Genomic DNA, 25,984 nt, shown 5'->3' with positions numbered 1-25,984 from the left:
AAAAGAAAAAGCTGAGAGCAGGTTTCATTGGAGATGGGAGGAAAAAAGAACAACAAGAAATCAAAAGGGGAAGGTATAGAGAAAAGAAGAAAATTGGAAATTGTGGGCTTGGAAGACAGATTTTATTCGCTTTTCATTTTTCCCTTGGAGAACCAGCCGACGGACCCGCCCTGCTGGTATTTTCTGCCGTGTATGTGGCCCTGTGCCCTTGAAAGGGGAGGCTTGTTGAGTTTCTGCTGTAAAGTCCACACTGGCCTGACTCCATCTTTATTGGAGGCTGGCTAGTTGCTTTAGTCTCTTTATATGTACAGATGCTGTGCTGAGGTGCCAAGTGCTGAAACCTTGAGAGAAGCAGGAAGAATCAGTCTAAATAAAGCTGCTTCTGGGAACTCACAGCTTCGCGGCCCCCCCAGGGATTTGGCTGGGATCTTGCTATCTCCAGAGGGAATTTATGCTTCTCAAACACATTATGCTTACAAAGCTTCCAGGATCACTGGGTGTATGGGCAGACTTGCTGGGGAAGGACGGTTGGGGGATAAGTTTATTAATAGCTTGAACAACCTCTTTTTTCATATCTGTTGAAATATAGACTTTTGTCATAGGAAAAGAAATCAGCAAGTTGGGATACATGCGAGTTATTTTTCAAGGAAATACCATCTTTCCTCAAAAAAATAAAAAATAAAAAATAGAACTACCATACAATCCAGCAATCCCACCACTGGGTATTTATCCAAAGAAAACCAAAACACTAACTCAAAAACATGCATTAATATATACCCCATCTTTATTCCTGCATTATTTATTATAGCCAAGATATGGAACCAAGCTAAGTGCCCATCAATAGATGAATGGATAAAGAAGATGTGGTTTACACGCACACACACACACTCAGCAATAAAGAAGAATGAAATCTTGTCATTTGTAATAACATGGGTAGACCTGGAGAGCACCACGCTGAATGAAGAGAGTCAGGCAGAGAGAAAAACACCAGAGGATTTCACTTATATGTGGAATCTAAAAAACAAAACAAAAAACCAGAAATGGAGTCGTCGATACAAAGAACGAACAAATGGTTGGCAGAGGCAAGGGGGTTGGAGGGAGAAATAGGTGAAGGATACTGAAAAGTACAAACTGGGACTTCCCATGTGGTCCAGTGGCCAAGATTCCACGCTCTCAATGCTAGAGGCCCAGGTTAGATCCCTGGCCAGGGGACTAGATCCCACGTGCCACAAGGAAGAGTTTGCATGGCGATACTAAGACCCGGCATAGCCTAAAAATATAAATAAATATTTTAAAAGAGAAAAAAGAGGTACCAACTTCCAGTTGCAAGACAAATGAGTCACAGGTAGGAAAGGTACAGAGCTACAGGGTGGGGAACAAAGCCATTAATATTGTAATGTCTTCGGGTGGTGACAGATGGCAATAGCCCATTGTGGAGATTATTCCGAAATGTATAGACGTATTAATAGCAAATCACTGTGTTGTGTGACAGGGACTAGCACAGGTCAAGAATCCATCAAAAACAAACTCAAAGGAAAAGAGATCAAATTTATGGTTACCAGAGGGAGGGGATATTGGATGAAGACAGTCAAAAGGTACAAACTTCCAGTTACAAGATAAATAAGGATTGCAGCGTATGTCATACTTAATATAATTAACTCTGCTATACTGGAGTGGGTAGCCTTTCCCTTCTCCAGGGGATCTTCCTAATCCAGGGATTGAACTCAGGTCTCCCACATTGCAGGTGGATTTCTTTGAACCCAGGTCTCCCACATTGCAGGCAGATTCTTTACCAGCTGAGCCACAAAAGAAGCCCAAGAATACTGGAGTGGGTAGCCTATCCCTTCTCCAGGGGATCTTCCCTACTCAGGAACCCAACTGGGGTCTCCTGCATTGCAGGCAGATTCTTTACCAACTGAGCTCCCTGGGAAGCCTGTAGAGTCAGTGGTGGCTCCCAATTTGTTGGCGGGATTTAAAAGCAGACAGTCCTGGCTTTGCCACCTACAATCTGTGTCATTGGGGCAAAATGTCTAATTTCTCTGATTTGTCATCAAAACATCACCTTGTCAGACTGTAGGAAGGATTAGATTGCACACAAATTGTACCTGGGATGTTGTAGGAGCTTATTAACTCTTCCAAGAGAGGGAGAACAAAAAAGAACTTCTTAGATGCTGCTTTTTGAAGTTTTAGTGTTAAAATTCTAAAACTTCTGTGTGTGACCAAAAAAAAAAAGTGTTTTTGAAGGCACAGGGATTTTTTTTTTTTTACTAGAAATCGGACATGCAGCCCACAGAGGTCACCACTCAGCTGTTGCTTTTATTAGCAGGGTCACATGAGTGGGGTCTGAAGTGGCTGCTTTCTCTTTCCTCTTATTAGGAAGTGGCATTCCGAGCCGAGTCCAGGGCCTCTGACGCTGCCAAGTTTCTGTCATCCTAGCTCGGTCGGAAGACAGACAGTCTCCAGGCCCTTGCTCACACTGCCCCTTCGTTCTGAAATGCTCTTTTGTCGCTCATTCTGGAATGTTCGCCCGATCTAGTTGAAATAGCCTCAGTTCGTGTTGAAAGGTCACTTACTTCCTCAGGAAAGTTTCTCTGCTCCCCGGCCCTCCCACAGAAGCCGCCACCCCCACCCACCCACTTGACTGCTGTCCTAGGGTGACCCCCACAGCATCTCACTGGTCCCCCCTCAACCCCACCTCCCTGCCCCACCCTCACCTCCTGCACCCCAAAAGGTGCAGGACTGAACTGGATGACTGACACCAGCCCTTGGACTTCTGGCCTAACTTCCTCCTGTTGGGCTCCAGCAGAATGTTGAGTGAGGAGCCACTGAGTGGGAGACGATAGTGTAGTCTTCCCCTTCTCTTCAATGTCATCTTTTCTCCAAGTGATGGAAATTCTCCTTCCGTTTGGCAGAAAGTTCAGTCTGCTATTTTCAGTCTAATTCAGCTTTTACATCCTGCCTCTGGCTCCACCCCCTTTTCCAAAGGGCAGACATCCTTAGCACCTAGGCCAAATCCACCAGCAAACTTGAGTGCAGTGGGTCTGTGGCAGTCAGCAGTTACCTGAGACCGAGCTCACCTCGCATCAGCCTGTGCATCATGGCAGTGATGGAAGCTGTTTTAGTTCAAGTCTTAGAAAATCGAAATCAACCATTAGGGGAATTTGCCAGTTGTACCAACCCTGAGAGGCTCTGATTAAAACTATCCAGAAAATGTAGGTAGGTGCTTTACTTTGCTACCACTTGAATTCCTTGTAGACTTGCTAAGCCCCAAGCCGACCTCTTTCCTCTCGGTCAGCTTTTCCCCTGAGGCCTCTCTTTGCCTGAAGAAATTCTAATTATCTTTGAGAGCTGTACTGAGCTCTGTGTACTGAGCACCCACCACCCTCGGGTAGAGGTTGTCCTCTGGCCTCTTTTTCTCCTGCTGGTATCCTTATCTTCTTAAGGGTTTATTGTTGTTCCAGTATCTGTGGAGACAGAGTGAAGAGTCCTAGAGGGTTAGAGGGACATTTCTGTCTTTTTGAGCCTCCACCACACACTGCTGAGTGTCAAACTGAATATGATTCACCTATGGTGCTACTATAAAATAAATGTGGCATTAAAACAGGCAGGACGGGGGCAGGGCACAACCTTTAAAAGAATGAAGGAGCTGTTGAGAACAGAACATAAACTGGCTAGAACCCCAACGTGGTTAGGCCCAAGAAGGTGGAAGGTTTGATTTCCACTGGACCTTGAGCTTCCTTGTAATACATTAGCTAAATGACACACCTACAGGCACCATGACAGTTCCAAGGTCAACCATAAAAGTGTTCAGTTCAGCTCAGTCGCTCAGTCGTGTCCGACTCTTTGCGACCCCATGAACCGCAGCACGCCAGGCCTCCCTGTCCATCACCGACTCCCAGAGTGCACCCACACCCATGTCCACTGAGTCGGTGATGCCATCCAACCATCTCATCCTCTGTCGTCCCCTTCTCCTCCTGCCCTCAATCTTTCCCAGTATCAGCGTCTTTTCCAGTGAGCCAGCTCTTCGCATCAGGTGGCCAAAGTATTGCAGTTTCAGCTTCAACATCAGTCCTTCCAATGAATACCCAGGACTGATCTCCTTTAGGATGGACTGGTTGGATCCTCGCAGTCCAAGGGACTCTCAAGAGTCTTCTCCAACACCACAGTTCAAAAGCATCAATTCTTTGGCGCTCAGCTTTCTTTATAGTCCAACTTTCACATCCATACATGACTACTGGAAAAACCATAGCCTTGACTAGACGGACCTTTGCTGACGAAGTTATGTCTCTGCTTTTTAATATTCTGTCTAGGTTGGTCATAACTTTCCTTCCAAGGAGTAAGCATCTTTTAATTTCATGGCTGCAATCACCATCTGCAGTGATTTTGGAGCCCAGAAAAATAAAGCCTGGCACTGTTTCCACTGTTTCCCCATCTATTTGCCATGAAGTGGTGGGACCGGATGCCATGATCTTAGTTTTCTGAATGTTGAGCTTTAAGCCAACTTTTTCACTCTCCTCTTTCACTTTCATCAAGAGGCTCTTTAGTTCCTCTTCACTTTCTGCCATAAGGGTGGTATCATCTGCATATCTGAGGTTATTGATATTTCTCCCAGCAATCTTGATTCCAGCTTTGCTTCATCCAGTCCAGCATTTCGCGTGATGTACTCCGCACATAAGTTAAATAAACAGGGTGACAATGTACAGCCTTGATGTACTCCTTTTCCTATTTGGAACCAGTCTGTTGTTCCATGTCCAGTTCTAACTGTTGCTTCCTGACCTGCATACAGATTTCTCAAGAGGCAGGTCAGGTGGTCTGGTATTCCCATCTCTTTCAGAGTTTATTGTGACCAGTTCCTGGAAATCTCTGCCCCTTCCCCAAATTTGTTGGTGTTTTCAGTTGCTAAGTCCTGTCCAACTCTGAGACTCCCTGGACGGCAGCACACCAGGCTTCCCTATCTGTCACCAACTCCCAGAGCTTTCTCAAACTCATGTCCATTGAGTCAGTGATACCATCCAACCATCTCATCCTCTGTCATCCCCTTCTCCTCCTGCCTTCAATCTTTCCCAACATGAGGGTCTTTTCCAATGAGTCGGCTCTTCTCATCAGGCCACAGTATTGGAGCTTCAACTTCAGCATCAATCCTTCCAATGAATATTCAGAGTTGATTTCCTTTAAGATTGACTGATTTGATATTTTTGCTGTGCAAGAAACTCTCAAGACTCTTCTCCAGCACCACAGTTCAAAGGCATCAATTCTTCAGCACTCAACCTTCTTTATGGTCCAACTCTCACATGTGTACATGACTACTGGAAAAAACCACAGTTTTGACTGTATGGACATTTGTTGGCAAAGCGGTGTCTGGTTTTTAATTTGCTGTCTAGGTTTGTCATAGCTTTTCATCCAGAGAGCAAGTATCTTTTAATTTCAGGCTGCAGTCACTGTCTGCAGTGATTTTGGAGCCCAAGAAAATGAAGTCTGTCACTGTTTCCATTTTTGTCTCCATCTAACTGCCATGAAGTGATGGGACTAGATACCATGATTTTTGTTTTTTAAATGTTGAGTTTTAAGCCAGCGTTTTCACTCTCCTCTTTCACCTTCATCAAGAGGTTCTCTAGTTCCTCCTCGCTTTCTGCCATTAGGGTGGTGTCATCGGCATACCTAAGTTTATTGATATTTCTCCCTGCAATCTTGATTCCAGTTTATGATTCATCCAGCCTGGCATTTCGCCTATGAAATTAGCCAGCCCGTAAAAACTAACAACTCTGTTCCCTGGGGCCTCTTGCCTTCTGAGATGGTCCATACTTTATCTATGGAATGTGTATTTCCCTCAGTAAATTTGTTCTTTCACTCTGGCTGGCTCTTGAAGTCCTTTCTGTGAGGAACCAGGGACCCTCACATGGCAGCCCTCTCCAGGGACTCACCTGAGACCTGGGGTGTGACCATCCTCTTGCACCCCATGTTTTTCCTGCCAAAGTATTGCTTTCATGCCAACCAGGTAGTCTTCTACTGTCAAAATCACCAACAGCTTACAGTCCACCCAGGTTAGTCACTACAAAAGAAGGCCAGCAAACTCACATATGAATATTTTCAGTGTCAGGTGCTGGGCAAACTGCCCTTCTTCCTCTGAGTTTACAGCTTTATTGAAGGACAATTTACACACCACAGAATTGAGGTGTGTTATTCAGAAATATAATAATTTGTATACTGTAAAACTCACCTGTTTCAAGTATACAATTCAGTGGTTTTTCGTATATGTACAAGTGCACCACCATGACCCCAGCTGAATTTAGAATTTTTTTTATCACCTGCAGAAGAAACTTCATGCGCATTTACAATCCTTTGTTTTCTCTCTGAATAGATTTGCCTTTGCTGGATATTTTTAAGTCAAACCACAGATATGCTTTTTCATGTCCGTCTCCTTCCATTAATGGAATGATTTTGAGGATTATCCAGGTTGTAGCATGAATCAGTGCTTCTCTTCTTTATATAGATGACTTCCATTCTGTTACGGGGGTAGATCACGTTGTGTTTACTCATTCATCTGTCGATAAGCTTTCGAGTTGTTGCTGCTGCTGCTGCTGCTAAGTCGCTTCAGTCGTGTCTGACTCTGTGCGACCCCATAGACGGCAGCCCACCAGGCTCCTCTGTCCCCAGGATTCTCCAGGCGAGAACACTGGAGTGGGTTGCCATTTCCTTCTCCAATGCATGAAAGTGAAAAGTGAGAGTGAAGTCGCTCAGTCATGTCCGACCCTCAGCGACCCCATGGACTGCAGCCCACCAGGCTCCTCCGCCCATGGGATTGTCCAGCCAAGAGTACTGGAGTGGGGGGCCATTGCCTTTGGGGCCATTATGAATAATGCTGCTATGAACATTCCTAGGCAAGTCTTGTACAGGCACATGTTTTCATTTCTCCTGGGTAGATTCTATAAGTAAAATTACAGGTCCAAGGACTTCCCTGGAGGTCCATTGGTTAAGACTCTGCGCTTCCACCAAAGTGGGCACAGGTTCTATCCCCAGTTGGGGAACTAAATCTTGCATGCCACACAGTGGGCCCCTAAAAATTTACAAATTGCTAGTCCATGTGGTAACTCTATGTTTAACATTTTGAGGAATTGCCAAGCTGGTTTCCAAAGCAGGTATACCATTTTGCATTTCCACCAGCAAGGTATGAGGGTTCCAATTTCTTCACATACTCACCCCCACTCATTATTGCCTTTTTATTTTACCCATTCTAGTAGATGTGAAGTGGTATCTCCTTTGGTTTCATTTGCATTTCCCTAATGAGCAATGATCTTGAACACCTTTTCATGTGCTTGTTGGCCTTTGAATATTGATTGGAAGGACTGCTGCTGAGGCTTCAATACTCTGGCCACTTGATGCAAAGAGCCAACTCATTGGAAATGACCTTGATGCTGGGAAAGATGAAAGGCAAAAGAAGTGGGTGGCAGAGGATGAGATGGTTAGATAGCATCACCTACTTAATGGACATGAGTTTGAACAGACTCCGGGAGATTGTGAAAGACAGCGCTGCAGCGCTGCAGTCCACGGGGCTGCAAAGAATCAAACACGACTTACCGACTGAACAAGGAGCCATGATGTTGAAAATCTTCTCGTGTGCTTGTTGGCATTTGGTCTGCCTTCTTGGAAGAGGACTAAGTGCCTCTTGGACATTACTTCTTTGAATCTTGGCATTTCAAGCTCTATTTTATAGATGAGGAAACAGGTACGGAGAGTTTCTGCAACTTTCTCAAGGACATCCAACTCATAACTGCCAAAGACACTTGAATTTGTTTTGAAGACTGGGTGGATTAAAAGGTGAAACTGTCCAATGTTGAATTAAGGATACCTTGCTAAAATGCCTGGCCAAAATGTCAATTCCGGTTTCTTCTTTCTGAACCCTTTGATTAAGCAATTAGTTAAGGTTCATTTAAAAAATAAAGTAACCCTTTTAATTGAGATACTATATTAAGATTTGAGCCCTTTTCTGTTGTTTTATGCAAACCACAATTCTTCCTCCTCTGAAGGATAAAATGGCTACAATCCCTTCCTGTCTAGCCAACCCATATTTGCTCTCTCTAGTCTATGACCTTTCCCTTCCAGCTCTTGAACTGTGAGATACAGGACTGCTGCTGAAGCCCGAGTTAGTGTTTGTGTAACTTTTACTTTTCGTTTCTTCCGTTTCACAAGATTCGCCCCTTGGCCTCGGTCTCCGTTAGTGTGTGTGCGCTGTTCTGTGCTGGCTATATTTGACCACCTAGAAACACAGGAGGGGGTTGTTTAAGTCCACACCACTTTGCTGCTCCCAACACTATTTCTTGTGTTACTGAGCTTGACAAATTCGGGGCAGAGTCTGACAGAGTTTCGCAAGCATTTGTTTTTACCTCCAAGGATTCATAAATGTGTCTCTCTAGTTTTATCCTTATTAGGAATGAAGTGAACTTCAAATTCCTATAATCTTTGCAATCCTAACTAAGCTCCTTCTAGCCATGGTGAAAAATTATAACAATTTTTATGGAAGGTAAACCAGCCACCCGGGTAGAATTTTCCGTGCAAATACTGAGCTGTGTGCAGCTGTTTGTGACTTTACAGAGCTTCCCTGGTGGCTCAGCTGGCAAAGAATCTGCCTGCAATGCAGGAGACCAGGGTTTGATTCTTGGGTTGGAAAGATCCCCTGGAGAAGGGAATGGCAACCCACTCCAGTATTCTGGCCTGGAGAATTTCATGGACAGAGGAGCCTTTACAGTCTTGAGCCCGAACAAGCCACAAGGCTTCAATCCTGTGAATCAGGCAAAAGCCAGGTGTGGGGTGGCTTTCTAGCTTCAAAGCCATAAAAGAGAAGGTTAAGATAGGAGGGGAAATGAAATTATGGACAAGGCAGGATTGAGAATAAAATTAATTGTAATGATAGGTCTCTATTGACAAGACATAGAGCCTCAGAATAGAAACCCAGAGTTGTTCTGGAGGGTCCCCGGGTGCCAGTGTAGCCGGAAATGGCTCCATTTTCCCCCAAAGTGTATGGAGGGTTTTTAGGCTTCCCTGGTGGCTTAGCAGTGAAGAATCCTCCTGCCATGCAGGAGATATGGGCTTGATCCCTGGTCTGAAAACATCCCCTGGAGAAGGAAATGGCAACCCACTCCAGTATTCTTGCCTGGGAGTCCCATGGACAGAGGAGCCTGGCGGGCTACAGTCCACGGGGTTGCAGAGTTGGACGTGACTTAGTGACTAGACAGCAATGGAAGGCTTTTGGTTTGTGTCCAGACTGCTTCCTGTCATGGCAGCCTCTTTCCTTGTCATACCGTGTAGACACTGCTAAGCTTCCCAGCCGTGTCCGCGCAGGCTGACCTGCTGGGCGCAGCTGCTGAGAGGCTACCTGCTGATCCTGGTAGTGTATTCCGCACACAAGGCCCTTGGCAGTTGGGGAGTCTTGTCTATTCACCTGTGGAGGGGAGAACTTTGTTCAGTTATTATTATTTTTTAACAGGTGCCAGACAAACGACTGCTTTCAGGAAATGCCCTGGCATGGAAACTGTTGAAAATTACTTCCTTGATCTAACACCCCACATTAAAAACCAGATTTCAAAATCTCAGAGGAGCAAGGTTTCTGTTTGGTCAGAAAGGGTGGGGAAGAGCTGACTTTGGTCATAATAATCTCTAGGTAGAATTGTCGTCCTGTGTTAATTTTATAGACAGGGGCTGTTTCCACAGCCTTGGTGGCTCCAACGTTGGCACTGTTTTGGAAGTTTTTGTTTGTTTGTTTTCTTGAATTTTGTTTGTTTTTTGTGTTGTTTTTGGCAACACCAAGCAGCTTGTGAGACATTAATTGCCTGACCAGGGATTGAACTCCCGCCCTTGGCCACGAGAGAGCAGAATCCTAACTACTGGACTGTCAGGGAAATCCCTGGCACCGCTGTGTTGGTGCAGGTAATACAAATGTGGCTAAAGAAGAAATTCTGTAGAACAAGTGTTATCTCCAGGAGAGAGTACAAAGATTTAATGTTAATGTTTCGTTTGACTAAGTCATTTAAACCTCTCAGAAATCCTCTGAGGGAGGTCGATATTATTCTTTGCAATTTTCAGGAGTCTTACCTGGTGGTTTGGTGATTAGGGCTCTGCGCTACCACTGCAGAGGGCATGGGTTTGATCCCTGGTCCAGGAACTAAGATTCCGCACGCTGCAACTAAAGATTGCCTGTTGCAACCAAAAAGTAAAGAAAGATTAAATAAGTAAAGAGTGGTTAAAGAAAACCCCTGTTCCCCTTAAAAAGAAAGAAAAGAAAATACTACTCCTTGAATGTCTAGAAAATGTTTGAAGATCTTAATGAGTTTTCAACCTCTTAAACGAATTCCAAAATTACTATACTTAAAATACTTATAGACTTATAAGAATAGTATAAAGAGCTCCCCTATACCCTTCACTTACACTCCACAACCCATGACGTTCTACCATACCTGCTTCTTCTTTGCTTCCGCGCTCTCTCCTTTATACTTCTCTTCAGCCGTTTGCAAATCATCTCTCACCATTTCAAAGTGCAATAATCACTAACAACCAAGGCACTCTTCTGCAGAGTTTCCTGTCATAGTATAACCAGCAAGTGCTGCCATGTTACTCTTTAACCCACAGACCCTACTCCCGTATCGCCAGTTGTACTAATAATGTCCTTCCTAAACTTAAAATCTGAGTAAGGATCTTGAGCTACACTTAGCGGTCACATCTCTTTTGTTGTTGTTGCTCAGTTGCTCAGTCGTGTCCAGCTCTTTTCGACCCCATGGACTGCAGCACGCCAGGCTTCTCTGTCCTTCACCATCTCCTGGAGCTTGCTCAGACTCATGTCCGTTGAGTCGGTGATGCTATCCAACCATCTCATCCTCTGTCGTCCCCTTCTCCTCCCGCTTTCAATCTTTTCCAGCATCTGGGTCTTTTCAAATGAGTCAATTCTTTGCATCAGGTGGCCAAAGTATTGGAGCTTCAACTTCAGCATCAGTTCTTCCAATGAATATTCAGGAGTGATTTCCTTTAGGATGGACTGGTTGGATCTCCTTGCAGTCCAAGGGACTCTCAAGAGTCTTCTCCAACACCACAGTTCAAAAGCATCAATTCTTCGGCACTCAGCTTTCTTTATAGTCCAGCTCTCACATCCATACGTGACCACTGGAAAAACCATAGCCTTGACTAGATGGACCTTTGTTAGCAAAGTGATGTCTCGGTTTTTCAATATGCTGCCTAGGTTGATCATAACTTTTCTTCCAAGGAGCAAGGATCCTTTAATTTCATGGCAGCAGTCACCATCTGCAGTGATTTGGGACAAAAAAAAAAGTCTGTCACTGTTTCCACCATTTCCCCATCTATTTGCCATGAAGTGATGGAACCAGATGCCATGATCTTAGCTTTCTGAATGCTGAGCTTTAAGCCAACTTTTTCACTCTCCTCAAGAGCCTCTTTAGTTCTTCTTCACTTTCTGCCATAAGGGTGGTGTCATCTGCATATCTGAGGTTTTTGATATTTCTCCCAGCAATCTTGATTCCAGCTTGTACTTCATCCAGTCCAGCATTTCACATTATGTACTCTGCGTATAAGTTAAATAAACAGGGTGACAATATACAGCCTTTACGTACTCCTTTTCCTGTTTGGAACCAGTCTGTTGTTCCATGTCCAGTCCTAACTGTTGCTTCCTGACCTGCATACAGATTTCTCAAGAGGCAGGTCAGGCGGTCTGGTATTCCCATCCCTTGAAGAATTTTCCACATAGGTATCTATGTACCACATAGGTACCTATGTACCTATCTATTTATATCTATCTATGTACCTATCTCTGCCCGCTTATTAAAAACCATAGGGAATTCCCTAGTGGTTCAATTGTTAGGACTCAGTGCTTTCACTGCCGTGACCCAGGTTTGATCTCTGGTCGGGGAAGATCCCACAAGCCTCACAGCAAGGCCAGAAAAACAAACACAAATTCACATGGCCTCCAATTCCAATCCAACAACAAAGGCTTCTTTATTCTCCATTTCCTTCCCCAGGAGTGAGGAACCAGGCCCCCATTAACCCCAGCACATTCACTCGTCTTTCCCCCCCACTCTATGTAAGTGGTCTTTCCCATGATGCTTAGCTGAAGTCCTGGCTCCAAGACATGCTGGTCCCACCTCCACCAGCGGTGGCCTTGGCCTCTGGGAAGAGCAAAGGAGCTTGGAATGAACTGTGATGCCTTTATAGACATATATGTATTGGAAGGCAGCTCAATATATATATATATAAATTCAGAGATCAGCTCTAATGCCACCCAACTTCATGACCTTGGATATGTGTTGGACATTTCTAAGTCTCATTTGCTCATCTGTGAAATGGGGATAATAATTGTGCCTACTTCACAGAGTTACTATGAGTATTAAATGATAATCTACACTAAAATTGGTGACTTGTTCTCTGCAAAAAGAGAAGAGTTGGAGATGGTTCACAAGGGCTTGGTCCCTGGAGAGTACCTTTAGGTGCCTGGTTAATTATTAGTTCAAGGGTGAGGCCTTGGAAACCCGGTTTGGCCCAGGACCAATTACTCCTCTGGATCAGGTTAATACCTGCAGAAATGTGACCACCTGAAGGGGGAGCTAGAGAGGCTGAATTTGGAAGTCAGTTCTACAGGAAAGCAAAAGATTGTCCAGATGGTTTTCTGAGCAATAAGGAAGCTTGAAGGAAAAGATTTACAGTGCTTCAGACCCAGTGCTTCCCAGCACATACTGATGTATTGAATGCTGGAGAAAGAAAAGGAATGTTGGAGAAAGCCACATGTCTTAGTAAAAGTGAACACGGCTCTCCCTATCTCTCCTGGTTTTCTATGAAGCACTCCTGGGTGCTGACTCCTAGCCGTCCCTGGGCCTGCCTGAACGGCATGGCATGGGACACCGACCAACGGCACGAAGTCCTGAGCAAAGCTGCTCACATTTGAGTCCAGGGTCAGCCACTTCTAGCACAGTGGCCCTGGGCTGGGAGGTCACTGGGAGACCAGTGACCTTCTGAGTTGGGACTTGGAGTTTTCTCACTGGGCAAGAGGGCGTGACAGCCCCCTGATGCCCTAGCTGTGTCATTCACACCCCTGGTACCCTGTCGTAACGTCCATTCTGCTTGTCAGCCCAGGTGTCCCCTCATCCTTGTCTAATCGAGACTCTTCTTGTTTAGTCCCCCAGTAGCGTCCGACTATTTTACAGCTCCGTGGATTGTAGCCCGCCAGACTCCTCTGTCCACGGGATTCTCCAGGCAAGAATACTGGAGCGGGTTGCCGTTTTCTTCTCCAGGGGATCTTCCTCACCCAGGGATCAAACATGGGTCTTCTGCATCAGCAGGCAGATTCTTTACCACTGAGCCCTTTGTAAGCCCCTAATCTAGATTGCTGCTGCTGCTGCATCGCTTCAGTCATGTCCAACTCTGTGTGACCCCATAGACGGCAGCCCACCAGGCTCCCCCATCCCTGGGATTCTCCAGGCAAGAACACTGGAGTGGGTTGCCATTTCCTTCTCCAGATTACAAGTGCCTTAAAGGCTGACACTCGGTTTTGTGTGGATGAGCAACAGGGGGGTTTTGAATTCAGTTGTGACCTCCTGTTCTATTTCCTCTTGGCTCCTTTCCTGCTGGACATTGCTCACTGGTAGGAAGGTGAGATCTTTGGGTCATGACTGAGGGCGGCTGGTGTCAGGAGCCAGAGTGGAAACAGTCTCGGTCTGCTTAGGGAAGAAGGGATGGAATGTGGTCTTGCAGAGAGTTTGACCAGGAGTGATAACCATAAATACGAGCTGCTTCAGAGACAGCTGATTCCCCGGTCACCTGGGAGACTTCGCTGAAAGAGTATTTCTGGGAGGAGGACTTTGACTCGTGTTATACTTTCATTCATTCACTCACTTCTGGTGAGACACTATATAACAAAGAGAAGCGCACCTATCACTAGGGCTCAGCTTGATCCCGTTGCACAAAGTGGACGCAGCCGCAGCCACGTAGTCGGTGGAAGGACACAGAACATAACCAGCATTCCGGTCACTACCATGATGTCTGGCAGCACAGACGCTTTTACCTGTTTTTGACTTTTATAGAAATGGAAATGTACAGCATGTACTTTTCCTGTCTGCCTTTTTTTTTTTTTTCTCTTGCTCAATGGTCTGTTTGTGAGATTCCCTTTTTGGTGGTTGCAGACAGTTATGATTCATTCTCGTTGCTGTGTGAAGTTGGGGTGGGAGGGTGGAGGGTGATTTTGCCCCCCTGGAACATTTAGCTGTATCTGGAGACATTGGTTGTCAAAACCTGGAGGAGGCACAAGGGGTAATACGGGCATCTGGTGGGTGGAGACCGAGGATGTTGGTAAATATCCACTGGACAGCACCCACCCCCCCAACAAGGCCTATTCAGCCCAAAATGCCAGTACTGCCATGGTGGAGAAACCCTGCCATGTAACAACTGTTGGTGGGCATTTGGGTCTACTAGGAATGTGGCTGCAGTGAATGTTGAGCTAGGTGAAATTTTAGTTGTTGTTTAGTCGCCAAGTCTTGTCCAACTCTTTTGCGACCCCATGGACTGTAGCCCACAAGGCTCCTCTGTCCATGGGATTTCCCAGGCAAGAATACTGAAGTGGGTTGTCATTTCCCTCTCCAGGATATCTTCCCAACCTGCAGATTGAACCCACGTCTCTAGCCTCTCCTGCACTGGCAGGCAGATTCTTTACTGCTGAGTCGTGTGTCCTTTAAACACACACACAAATACCTGGGGATGGAAATGCTGGGTGCCAGAGGTCTGCGCTCAGCCTGAGTAGAAATCGCCAATGTCCTGAAGTGGTCCGAGTTCAGGCTTCCTCCTGGAGCTCACAGATGTTTTGGTTGCTCTCCATCTGCACCAGTATGTGGTATTTTCTGACTTTTTTTCATTTTTAAAAAAATGTGATAAAAAATAAAAATAAAAAAATGTGTGTCTCCTTCTCCTATACCCTCCTCCATTTCAGTTGATAGCAAACTGGATACTCAAAACATCATTGTTTGTTGGTAAATAACCCTAGTCTATACTTTGTGAAAGACTGGGATTAGGACAGGTGTCCGCACTGTGTACAGTAAATTACAGAATGAATTTGGGGCAGGATGACCTGCAACTAGGGTTTCTCTTATTTAAATAACACCACCTAGCACCATTCTGTCCATCCATTTTCTTTCATTCTTCCTAAAAGTACCAGTTACCATAGTGAATTTACCATAGTAAATTTTATTCAAGGAATCAGGCTATCGACCATTTGAATTCATGATTTTGGAGGTTTTTTTGCTCTTTTGTGGGTATTATTTTTAGCTGCACCTTAAGGCTTGTGGAATCTGAGTTCCTAGATCAAGGAACCAACTCAGGTCTTCAGCAGTGACAGCTCAGAGTCCTAACCACTAGACTGCCAAGGAATCCTTCAGTTCAGTTCAGTCGCTCAGTCGTGTCTGACTCTTTGTGACCCCATGAATCGCAGCACACCAGGCCTCCCTGTCCATCACCAACTCCCGGAGTTCACTCAAACTCACATCCATCGAGTCAGTGATGCCATCCAGCCATCTCATCCTCTGTCGTCCCCTTCTCCTCCTGCCCCCAACCCCTCCCAGCATCAGAGTCTTTTCCAATGAGTCAACTCTTCGCATGAGGTGGCCAAAGAACTGGAGTTTCAGCTTTAGCATCATTCCTTCCAAAGAACACCCAGGACTGATCAATCTCAATTAGAATGGACTGGTTGGAATCCTTAGCATTCATTCAATATTTCCAAACTATACAGTATTGATGATCCTGAAATAGTGATTTTTTTGTTTTATTTATGATATATTGCTTAATCTTTAAAAAAATAGATCAATTCAGGTCACTGAGGAAAAAATAATCATAGAATTTGGCATCTGATCCTTTGGGTCTCAAACTTTGGTCTCAAGACCTATTAGAAATGCAAATGATTAAATTCCACCTGGAGCTAACGGACTTCTTGGGGTGGGGGACCTGCAACCTTGAGAGGTCGAACAGAAGGTTGCAAACTTTTGACCTAAACTACCCTTAACCTCAAGTCACAGGCACACTTAGTTTGGCTTTTGGAAACAAATGTTTCAGTAAAACAATGAGTCAGTTCTTCCAAGGTTAAGCAATTAGTTTCCACAGGTAAATTCAGTAGTAAGTTTTATCCTAAAATGCTAACTTCTTGTTGTTCAGTAATTCAGTCGTGTCCGACCCTTTGTGACCCCATGGACTGCAGCACACCAGGCTTCCCTGTCCTTCACTGTCTAGAGGAGTTTGCTCAAACTCATGTGCAGAGTCAGTGATGCCATCCAACCATCTCATTCTCTGTCATCCCCTTCTCCTCCTGCCCTCAATCTTTCCCAGCATCAGGATCTTTTCTAATGAGTCAGCTCTTTGCATCAGGTGGCCAAAGTACTGAAATTTCAGCATCAACATCAGTCCTTCCAATGAATATTTAGGGTTGATTTCCTTTAGGATCGAGTGGTTTGATCTCCTTGCAACCCAAAGGACTCTCCAGAGTCTTCTCCAGCACCGCAATTTGAAAGCATCGATTCTTTGGTCCTTAGCCTTCTTTATGGTCCAGTTCTGACATCCATACATACATGACTATGGGAAAAACCACAGCTTTGACTGCACAGATATTTGTTGGCAAAGTAATGCCTCTGCTTTTTAATACACTGTCTAGGTTTGTCATAGCTTTCCTTGCAAGGAGCAAGCAAGTGTCTTTTAATTTCGTTAACTGGCTATGACTTATTTGGAATACTGAATTTTTTTTTTTTTCATTCTCTGAGCCCCGCCCAGTTTCAGGCTCTTTATGGTACCAGTGGTTACATTTCTGCTACCAGAAGGTTGCCTCCTTCCTGTGCAGGTTTTGACATTTGCCTATGGGGATTTGTGTGGACTGTCTTTTGCAAATATTTGCTTAGCTCCTTTAGCATCCAGGAAGGGTTTCCTTAATACCTTTGTGCCATCAAAATGAGATGCAGATCAGTTCAGCTCACACCACCATGCTAGGGTTTGGTAGGACCACCTTCTCTACCTGCCACCTAAGCCTGTGTGTTCATCTTCCTCCCCTCTTTGAGGCAAGACTTTGAAATCATGCTTTGGGTTCTGTGATCTAAACAACAACCTCTGCTACTGTTAATTAGATGAACAGCATAGAAAGTAAAATGATTGGGTCCCCAGAGAAGGTGGATTTTCCCCAGTGAGCTCCCTCGGAGGGCTCTCAGTTCTGGGAGAAATTGTTGTTTTAAAGATGTGCTTGGAAAATGTCTTCGTCCTTCTCTTTAGCATCATGACCATCACAGATACGGACTTCCCTGGCTGTCCAGGGGCTAAGACTTTGTGACTCCACTGCGTGGGGCACAGGTTTGATCCCTGGTGGGGGAACTAAGATCCCACATGCCTTGTGGCACGGTTTAAAAAAAAAAAAACAAAACACTGCATAGATACATAGACAAACAAAAGGCTTCGTTTACAAAACATCTGGCTACTCAGAACAGAATTGCTTGACTGACTGTCCAAAGTGAAATGGACTGTCACTGTTCTCTGCTTTTTCATGAGATACTCTTAGTTCCAAGAGAAGAAAATTAATCTATATATTTTGTAATTAAGGAATGAATCCCTGAGTCACTTGACCTGCTTCAAAAGTAAAAAAAAGCACACACAAATGACCTGCTGAAGAACAGCCATCAGTGAGTCCGAGAAATGATAGCATCTCACCTCACTTACCTAACCTTTTCTGCTGATATGACTTTGCACCTCCGTGCCATGCCAGCAACTTCATCAGACCCCTTCCTTTCCAGTGACCCTTCAGCTGATTTACCAGTATGAATTGAGTGTTTTTGCTCAAGCCTCCGTCCCCTTCATTTCTTTCCCAACTCCAGGATAACTGTTAACTGTGAAAGGAAAAACAGGTCCCAGAAAAATTATAAAAGTATAATGAAGTTTGCATTAGTCCATGCAATTAAACCAAGGAAAGATGCATAAGGAAGTGACTAAAATTCAGTGCTGATGTGGTATATTTATAGCTAGATCTTCGAACAGGCATGTGCTGTGGGGGAAGAGAGAAAAAACACTATTTGTACAGTAAATGACACCTCCGAATAGCTAGAAATCGGCCTGAAAGAAAAAAAAAAAAACATCAGAAACGACTCTTCTAGCCTTTGCTGTTCTGATATATAAATTAAAACAGTGGGCAAATGTAATCTTCAACATGCCTTCCTCCTGAGCTGAAAATTGTGCTTTCAAACGCCCAGATGATTTTGGACCCGTCTGACAAGCATCGAACACACTGCGTGTCGGGCCCTGGTGGAGCTGCTGGGTTGTGAGAGAAACGGGATGTGAAAGTCCTTGCTCTCTTGCACTCACCCTTTAAACACGACCGGTTCTTTGAGGTCTCAGTTCACTGACTTGAAGGTTTTTATCTGCTGCCCTGTCAAAGAAATTCTAGATTTACAACTCTCCCTGGGAAATTTCTGCACATGAGGCTTTCTTGTTTTGGTGTTGGTGCTCACTCTTGTAATTTCCCCAACTGGAATGCGTTCTCCTTGTTCTGTCTGAATCTCACCATTGGAAGCTCTTGCGAACCATCCCAGCTCCAAGGGAATTGTTTGTTTCTCTTCTGAGTTCCTGTCACATTTATCAGACACCTTCTTGTTTGGAACTAATCCATGGTCTTTCCTGTTTTGTTGGTTGTCTTTCCAGCTGTACGCATTTTAATCCTACTAAAGATACACTTCCCTATAGGTCAGAGGCCACACCTCATACTTCCTGGATCCCATCACTGTTGCTTAGCGATTCCCCTTACATCATGCTAAACTGTACTTCATTTTAAAAGCTGGAAAGGGAGACTTCCCTGGCGGTCTAGTGGTTGAGACCCCACACTTCCAATGCAAGGACTGGCATTCGAGTCCTGGTTGGGGAACTAAGATCCCACATGCCATGTGGCACAGCCAAAAATTGAAAGAATAAAAATGAAAAATAAAATTATTTTTAAAAATCTGGAAGGGATCATGGAGAACATCCTTTTTATTTATTTTTAAGTTATTATTATTTTTTAAAATATTGATGTGGCTACGCCAGGTCCTAGTTTCGGCATGAGGGGTCCAGTTACCTGATAGGGATTGGCCCTGCATTGGGAGAACAGAGTTTTAGCTCTAGGTCACCAGGGAAGTTCCAAGAACATCGTTTTTAAAGAAGAAGCCAGTGGGAGCCTAAGATCACATAATCAGATCAGATCAGATCAGATCAGTCGCTCAGTCGTGTCCGACTCTTTGCGACCCCATGAACCGCAGCACACCAGGCTTCCCTGTCCATCACCAACTCCCGGAGTTCACTCAGACTCACACCCATCGAGTCAGTGATGCCATCCAGCCGTCTCATCCTCTGTCGTTCCCTTCTCCTCCTGCCCCCAATCCCTCCCAGCATCACAGTCTTTTCCAATGAGTCAACTCTTCGCATGAGGTGGCCAAAGTACTGGAGTTTCAGTTTTAGCATCATTCCTTCCAAAGAAATCCCAGGGCTGATCTCCTTTAGAATGGACTGGTTGGATCTCCTTGCAATCCAAGGGACTCTCAAGAGTCTTCTCCAACACTACAGTTCAAAAGCATCAATTTTTCGGCGCTCAGCCTTCTTCACAGTCCAACTCTCACATCCATACATGACCACAGGAAAAACCATAGCCTTGACTAGACGAACCTTTGTTGGCAATGTAATGTCTCTGCTTTTGAATATGCTATCTAGGTTGGTCATAACTTTCCTGCCAAGGAGTAAGCATCTTTTAATTTCATGGCTGCAGTCACCATCTGCAGTGATTTTGGAGCCCCGAAAAATAAAGTCTGACACTGTTTCCACTGTTTCCCCATCTATTTCCCATGAAGTGATGGGACCAGATGCCATGATCTTCGTTTTCTGAATGTTGAGCTTTAAGCCAACTTTTTCACTCTCCTCTTTCACTTTCATCAAGAGGCTTTTGAGTTCCTCTTCACTTTCTGCCATAAGGGTGGTGTCATCTGCATATCTGAGGTTATTGATATTTCTCCCAGCAATCTTGATTCCAGCTTGTGCTTCTTCCAGCCCAGTGTTTCTCATGATGTACTCTGCATATAAGTTAAATAAACAGGGTGACAATATACAGCCCTGACGAACTCCTTTTCCTATTTGGAACCAATCTGTTGTTCCATGTCCACTTCTAACTGTTGCTTCCTGACCTGCATACAAATTTCTCAAGAGGCAGATCAGGTGGTCTGGTATTCCCATCTCTTTCAGAATTTTCCAGTTTATTGTGATCCACATAGTCAAAGGCTTTGGCATAGTCAATAAAGCAGAAATTGATGTTTTTCTGGAACTCTTGCTTTTTCCATGATCCAGCGGATGTTGGCAATTTGATCTCTGGTTCCTCTGCCTTTTCTAAAACCAGCTTGAACATCAGGAAGTTCACAGTTCACATATTGCTGAAGCCTGGCTTGGAGAATTTTGAGCATTACTTTACTAGCGTGTGAGATGAGTGCAATTGTGTGGTAGTTTGAGCATTCTTTGGCATTGCCTTTCTTTGGGATTGGATTGAAAACTGACCTTTTCCAGTCCTATGGCCACTGCTGTTTTCCAAATTTGCTGGCATATTTAGTGCAGCACTTTCACAGCATCATCTTTCAGAATTTGGAATAGCTCAACTGGAATTCCATCACCTCCACTGACTTTGTTCGTAGTGATGCTTTCTAAGGCCCACTTGACTTCACATTCCAGGATGTCTGGCTCTAGGTCAGTGATCACACCATCGTGATTATCTAGGTCGTGAAGCTCTTTTTTGTACAGTTCTTCTGTGTATTCTTGCCATCTTTTCTTAATAGCTTCTGCTTCTGTTAGGTCCATATCATTTCTGTCCTTTATTGAGCCCATCTTTGCACGAAATGTTCCTTTGGTATCTCTGATTTTCTTGAAGAGATCCCTAGTCTTTCCCATTCTGTTGTTTTCCTCTATTTCTTTGCATTGATCGCTGAAGAAGGCTTTCTTATCTCTTCTTGCTATTCTTTGGAACTCTGCATTCAGATGTTTATATCTTTCCTTTTCTCCTTTGCTTTTTGCTTCTCTTCTTTTCACAGCTATTTGTAAGGCCTCCCCAGACAGCCATTTTGCTTTTTTAAAGGTAGAAAATTCACCAGTACCCGGGTTTCCTTATTTTTGCACCATTACCTGTTAGTAATTGTAGGGGTTAATGGATAACCTTTCCTTGAAACACAAGACAAAGTACATCTTGCATGGTTCCCCTGCCAAAGTGATTAAAAGTTGTGTTTTTTTACTGTTATTTGATCTCTGTGGTCGGTCAACATGGTCAGAGCTTTTGCTTGTCAGAGAAAAAGATACCCGTTGTTCTGTTCCCAATTCTAGTTTAAAGGACATTTACCCATGAGCACCTGGAACTGTGGGGAATGTGGACTCCATTCATTTATTCACCCATTCATTCATTCAACACATTCAACACATATAAATAAGTCACCTGGGTAAGATAACTCACATATTTCTCATCACAAGGTGGAAAAACAGGAAAATAATAATAGAAAGGAGACTACTCATTCACTGTCTATTAACTCCTTACGGACCTTGGGACTTTAAATCCCTCCCTTATCTTTATTTCTTTATTTAAGAAAAACTCAAACAATACAGTATCTGATGTCCTGTGAATATCTGCAGGACTAAAGCCTCAACTGTAAGAGCTTCCTGCATTTCCTTCTACTTCTAGGAAATGTAGTTAACTTAGGCATCACTATGACCCTTGCCTCGTAGTTTAAGAGGCTTTACTTTAGTTATATGTAAATGGACACAAGGGGCGTCCCTGGTGGCTCAGATGGTGAAGTGTCTGCCTGTAATGCAGGAGACCTGGGTTCTATCCCTGGGTCGGGAAGATTCCCTGAAGAAGGAAATGGCAACCCACTCCAGTACTCTTGCCTGGAAAATTCCATGGATGGAGGAGCCTGATAGGCTACAGTCCATAGGGGTGCAAAGAGTCGGACATGACTGAACAACTTCACTGGTTCAAATGGGCTTAATGGAAGTGAATTTGAGCAAACTCCAGGAGATGATGAAGGACAGGGAAGCCTGATGTGCTGTAGTCCATGGGGTCACAAAGAGTAGAACATGACTTAGGGGCTGCATAACAGCAACACTATAATGCTACTATTATTACCAACGAGTGCCTTATGCATTTGTCGGCTGACTTTCCACCATGATTTATTTTGCTCTTGTTCTTCCTCCAGTTGGCATTTGTTGCCTGGGAGCTTCTCAATTCAACGTCTTAGGTGGTGCTCCTTGGGCAAAAAGGTGATGTCCAAGTTTTTCAGAACAATAATATGCAAGGTCTTTTATGACCTTTTATGACCAGCAGCCACCTCCCTAGGGATGTGACTCAGCCTGGCAGGCAGCAAACTCCAGGCGCTGCTCCCTCAACACACCTTCTGTAGGTCACCTAGCATCAGGCAAGTGCTACCTTGCCTCCTCGCACAGAAAGCCTAGGGGTGCTGAAGTTCTCCTCCTCAACTTTGATTATTTCTTTATTTCACTGAGACTGGGAGTCTTCTATCATTTCACAAAAAGGATACCCTCTTCATTTTGGAGCTATGCTCCACCAGCTTCGAAATTGGAAAAATTCTTCTTTTTTAAAAATTGGAATATAGTTGACTGAGGGTTTCTCTGGTGGCTCAGATGGTTAAGAATCTGCCTGCAATGTGGGAGACACAGGAGCTGTGGGTTCGATCTCTGGTTCGGGAAGATCCCCTGGAGAAATAAATGGCAACCCACTCCAGTATTCTTGCCTGGAGAATCCCATGGACAGAGGAGCCTGGTGGGCTACAGTCCATGGAGTTGCAAAGAGTTGGACACAACTGAGCGACTAACACACAAACGTAGTTGACTTACAATGTTTCACGCGTACAGCAAAGTGATTCAATTATCCCTAAACATGTATTATCTATTCTTTTTCAGATCCTTTTCCATGATAGGTTATTACAAGATATTGAATATAGCCCCCCTGTGCTGTTGTGTTGTACAGTATGTCCTTGTTGGTTATCTACATTTTCGTGTGTGTATGTTAATCCCAAACTCCTAATGTATCCCTCCACCCCCCTTTTCTCCTTTGATAACCATGTTTGTGTTCTTTGTCTGTGAGAATATTTCTGTGTTGTAAATAAGTTCATTTGTATTCTTTTTCTTTTAAATTTCACCTGTAAGTGACATCACTTATAGAAAGATGATTTTAATCTTTCTCTGTTCGACATACTTCATTTAGTATGATCATCTGTGTGTGTGTGTGTGTGTGTGTTTAGTTGCTCAGTCATGTCCAACTCTTTGCAACCCCATGGACTATAGACTGCTAGGCTTCTTTGTCCATGGAAATTTTCCAAGCAAGAAAACCTGAAGCAGGTTGCCATTCCTACTCCAGGGGATCTTCCCAGCCCAGGGATCAAACCCCCATTTCTTGCGTCTCCTGCAAGGATGATTCTTTACCACTGTGCTGCCTGGGAAGCCCCCACGATCTTCTCTATGTCCGTCTGTATTGCTGCAAGTGGCGCTGTTTCAGTCTTTCACATGGCTCAGAAATACGCTATTGTATATGCACCACATCCTCTTTATCCATTCCTTTGTCGGTGGACATTTATGTTGCTTCTATTGTAAATAGTGCTGCAGTGAACATTAGGGTGCGTGTGTCTTTTCAAATCAGAGGTGTTGTGTTTTCTGGATATCTGCTCAAGAATGGAATTGCAAGACCATATGGTAACTCTGTTTTTAGTTCCTTAAAGAACCTGAATACTATTCTCCATAGAGGCAGCACCAAGTTACATTCCCGTCATCAGTGTAGGAGGGTTCCTGGAAAAACTCTTAAATGATGCGGAAAACAATAAAAGCTTCTGAATGGAAGAAAGAACAAGGTTTTAAGGTGGCCCTGGGGAGGGCAAACATGTCTAGCCTGATTAATTGTCTAGTTCGGGCATAACTGCTTCCAGAGTGAGCCAAAGGTGGGGTTGCTGGGCCTGCACGCATGGATCCTGCCCTTGCCTGCAGTCACGGGCAGGGAGGCAAGACTGAGTTGTTCAGTCTCAGCAGCAAAGAAACAAACAAAAAAAAAAACACAAAAATGCTTGGTGTCTGTGCTGGAAAAGCAGGTCTTATGGCCTCACAGGAAGGAAAGCGAACAGTGGTTTCTCGCTGTTACAAGTGGTTTTTTTTTTTTTTTTAAGTTCTCCTGTAGGGATTTTTCAATACCCAAGGGCAGACAGGAAAGACAGCTATATTTTCAAAACTCATACAATGCTGCTTTAAGTAACGGATTGAATACCAAAGAAGTATGCTGGAAGTTCCTAATTGGCTAACGTCTGTGTTTCTCAATAGAGTAATATTATTAACGTCTACCCTCTAAGCCTGTAGAAATCTGAATCCCTTTCTTGCTGGCCAGTTGGAAATAATAATGTAAACAGACTCTTGTGGCCTCATTAAGTCATGTGTCTGAACACTTTGTCAAACTGCAAATATTTAAAATATTTTAATATTCATTCTAAGCCGAAAAGGCTTTGCCAAACTAGATAATGAAATTACTCTCTGTTGTTTTGAAACAGAATAAATTATAGCCTGATATTTAAAGGTATTATTTGGAAGGAGGAGGGAAGCAGCTTGGGATTGAATTTTCCATTATCTTGAACTATGGGGACACTAAGAATTAGATTAATCTGCTCTGTCCAGCTAAAGGCTCCATCTACTTTTTCCACTTTGCATAAAAACCCAAAGGTGGGTTCCATACAGAGTTTATTTGTGATAGATCTTAGAGGATGAGGAGAATTTAGTAAGGGAGGGAGAAAAATAATGTATGAGCTGGAAGAATGAAAAATGTGAGCAATAAAATGTAGAAGGAAAACCTGCCATGGTTCAGGAAGTGATGCGTCATTCAGTTGGAGTACAGAGTCATGGAGATTAACCTTGCTTTTCCTGCCTCTGCTGAAAGCAAAAAAAATCAGCATATTGCTCTATTAATTTTATTAATAGCAGAGTAGAGACTTTTCAAAAGGGAGCAGGGAAAGGGCATTAAAAGACATTTTTTTCTTCATCGGGTGAGGTGGGGGCTGTCTTCATGGTGCGTTACTGTTACAGAATGAAGGCTCAGAGAGTTACTTTCCAAGGTAAGGGGAAATGGGAAGGCAGGCAGTAGTGCATGGGAAGTCATCGTAAAGAACATATGTTGATCTGCATGAAAAAAGAAATGGCCACCCAGTCCAGTATTCTTGCCTGGAAAATTCTATGGATGGAGGAGCCTGGCGTGTTATATTCCACGAGGTCGCAAAGTGTCCACGAGGTCGCAAAGTGTCAGACGCGACCAAGTGTCTTTCACTTTCACTTTTCGTTGTAAAGGTACAAGGCAAAGAGGATGAGTGGTGTATGCTCTAAAACCCTGAACTCCCCAACGGTTTGGGGGATAGTTTTTAAGAAAATTTTTGGGATGAGGGCTGCAAGGTATGTGACTTTGCTCTCACTGACTGGAAAGCTGAGCGCCAAAGAATTGATGCTTTTGATATGTGGTGTTGGAGAAGACTCTTGAGAGTCCCTAGGACTGCAAGGAGATCCCACCAGTCCATCTTAGAGGAAATCAGTCCTGAATATTCATTGGAAAGACTGATGCTGAAGCTGAAGCTCCAATCCTTTGGCCATCTGATGCGAAGAACTGACTCACTGGAAAAGACCCTGATGCTGGGAAAGATTGAAGGTGGGAGAAGGGGATGACAGAGGATGAGATGGTTGGATGGCATCACTGACTCGATGGGCATGGGAAGTGGTGATGGACAGGGAGGCCTGGCGTGCTGCAGTCCATGGAATCACAAAGAGCGACTGAACTGAACTGAGGTAGCAGGGCTCTTTGCTCAATCTGAAGTTATCATCCTCTACCTGGGAGGGGCCTGGATTCTGAAGATAAAATAAAGACACTGTTCACTGTATGCCCTGAAGTGGAACC

General features: G+C 44.2%; 1 protein-coding gene and 1 long non-coding RNA gene across 2 annotated transcripts in view; one reads left to right on the top strand and one right to left on the bottom strand.

Annotated features, from left to right (window-relative positions):
- LOC133236712 (N-acetyllactosaminide beta-1,6-N-acetylglucosaminyl-transferase) overlaps positions 1-25,984 on the top strand; it is a 95,609-nt gene that overhangs the window by 5,911 nt on the left and 63,714 nt on the right. The window lies entirely within an intron of this gene.
- LOC133236722 (uncharacterized) lies at positions 4,420-10,943 on the bottom strand. Its single transcript, XR_009732998.1, has 3 exons — positions 10,449-10,943; positions 10,087-10,188; positions 4,420-9,436 (listed from the first exon to the last, which is right to left on the bottom strand). It is a non-coding gene; the product is annotated as an uncharacterized LOC133236722 (long non-coding RNA).

This window comes from Bos javanicus, chromosome 23, assembly GCF_032452875.1.
Source record: "Bos javanicus breed banteng chromosome 23, ARS-OSU_banteng_1.0, whole genome shotgun sequence".
NCBI lineage: Eukaryota > Metazoa > Chordata > Mammalia > Artiodactyla > Bovidae > Bos > Bos javanicus.
This window is presented reverse-complemented; position numbering and strand designations above follow the sequence as displayed.